At 32.6% G+C, this 2,279-nt stretch overlaps 3 non-coding genes across 3 annotated transcripts; 1 reads left to right on the top strand and 2 right to left on the bottom strand.

Annotated features, from left to right (window-relative positions):
• Positions 1-95: 95 nt before the first annotated feature.
• Positions 96-169, top strand: Trnai-aau. Its single transcript has one exon. It is a non-coding gene; the product is annotated as a tRNA-Ile (tRNA).
• Positions 170-1,409: 1,240 nt separating this feature from the next.
• On the bottom strand, positions 1,410-1,483 carry Trnai-aau. Its single transcript has one exon. It is a non-coding gene; the product is annotated as a tRNA-Ile (tRNA).
• Positions 1,484-1,835: 352 nt separating this feature from the next.
• Positions 1,836-1,909, bottom strand: Trnai-aau. The gene has a single exon. It is a non-coding gene; the product is annotated as a tRNA-Ile (tRNA).
• Between the last annotated feature and the right edge of the window lie 370 nt (positions 1,910-2,279).

Below are 2,279 nucleotides of genomic sequence, written 5' to 3'. Positions count from 1 at the left end.
GTACACCCAAAGTTTTGTTGCAACATATAGGTGTAATATTAGCACTGAGTACGTTCTTAGCACAGATGAGCCTTAGGTATAGTTATAAATCTATGGGCCGGTTAGCTCAGTCGGTTAGAGCGTCGTGCTAATAACGCGAATGTCGTGGGTTCAACCCCCACACTGGCCATATCAAGTTTTTTTTAAAACGACGTATTTCCTCTTTCCTCAGAAACGGTTATCAATGAACCAAGGAAACCCCCCAAAATAATTTGCATACCCTTAATCAATCGTATTAGTTTGTTTTATATTATACACCCTTATCCTGTAACATCATCATACGACCACTATGGAAACGTATCACAAAATGTATCTAGAACGATATACGCCCTGGAAAAGATCTTTGCGATAAAATGTCTGTAAGTTATATTCAAATACGTATACGTTATGCTTTTGAAAGTATTGTCTAAAAGATTCAAGCAAAATTCCATCAATTTTATTTTGAAATATTGATATCATTTATCATGTGACATTGAGATTTCGATGCTTCCCTGTCATATCGAGCAATCTACTTACAAAAATAAATATAACAAAAAAAAGTAAAACAATTATGTTTATTTAACGAACAAAAGATTATTTATAGCGAAATAATACATTTTTTCATATTTTTAGCTCCAGCTGAACTTATTAACCGGTCCATATACAATACTAATAGTTATGCGATCGGCTAGGAAAAGTACCTACCTATGTATGATGCAATCGATTGAAGGCGTATGTAATACAGCTTTATACTGTTAAGCAATACACATGTCCTAGGTGAGATAGGAGACGTAAACAGACACTTTGTAATGAATGATTCATCCTTTTACAAATGCCATGATGTAATATATTTATTAATAGAAAGTTATAGAAAAATAAAATATGAAAATATTCTATTTAGACAGCCACCTTGCTTACAAATTATGTTTCGCTTATATTATTTATAAAGATGTATGTATAAATCTATTTCAGATAAGTAGTCTAAATTCTTCACATTTTGGTTACATACTAAAAATGAACTAGCCACTATATGAAATGAAAATAACTTTAGATATACATTTCTGTTGGTAATGTTTCTGTAACTATCTATTATCAAATATAAACAAACCATCACAACATCTCTGGAGGGGTTTATAGTTTTTTTCTCAAATCTTCCTCGGTACAAGTTATTAACTTAATCCTGCATGTTGCTGTGTTTCCTATCAGATGACTGATAATGTGACATATTGCCATGATGGTTAATGAATTTACATTACAATAGTAGTGCAAAATTATCAGTATTTCGATACGATTGATTAAGAGTATGATATCACTTTTGTTTGTTCCTTTGCAAATTTAAAACCGTTACTTTGAAATATATATATCACATGAATATGGGAAAAAATCAGATCTGGCCAGTGTGGGGGTCGAACCCACGACATTCGCGTTATTAGCACGACGCTCTAACCGACTGAGCTAACCGGCCCACACGTTCTTTTTGACTATCTATTATCAAATATAAACCATCACAACATCTCTGGAGGGGTTTATAGTTTATTTCTCAAATCTTCCTCGGTACAAGTTATTAACTTAATCCTGAATACCTTCAGTGATCGTATATGCATGATGCTGTTTTTCCTATCAGATGACTGATAATGTGACATATTGCCATGATGGTTAATGAATTTACATTATAATAGTAGTGCAAAATTATCTGTATTTCGATACGATTGATTAAGAGTATGATATCGCTTTTGTTTGTCCCTTTGCACATTTAAAACCATTACTGACATACGCAGAAAAATATATATCACATGAATATCGGAAAAAATCAGATCTGGCCAGTGTGGGGGTCGAACCCACGACATTCGCGTTATTAGCACGATGCTCTAACCGACTGAGCTAACCGGCCCATACATTTTCTGAGGCTTAAGTGTACTGAGTCGGTACTCAGCGTAGGAATTCCACATGTACTGTAGCTAGCTTATTGGAATGATATACCTGTATCATTACCTTGTATAATTATTAATCTCAACTATTTTACCCGGAGATGATACTTCTTATATTACCAATAATTACATCAATTTGCGTATCTAATTATGTAATTGATAGACGATCGACAATATGTGAATAATAAGGGAATAATAAATTAAAAGATGTCTAAACAATAAAGTCATCAATAAATAATAATAGATGAATGAATACATGAACGAATGTATGAACAGCCGCTAAAAGATGAATGATGTATATCAAATCAAACATTTATATTTTCGTCTTTATAA

Source organism: Mizuhopecten yessoensis, unplaced genomic scaffold (genome assembly GCF_002113885.1).
Source record: "Mizuhopecten yessoensis strain PY_sf001 unplaced genomic scaffold, ASM211388v2 scaffold917, whole genome shotgun sequence".
In the NCBI taxonomy this organism is placed as follows: Eukaryota; Metazoa; Mollusca; class Bivalvia; order Pectinida; family Pectinidae; genus Mizuhopecten; species Mizuhopecten yessoensis.
This window is presented reverse-complemented; position numbering and strand designations above follow the sequence as displayed.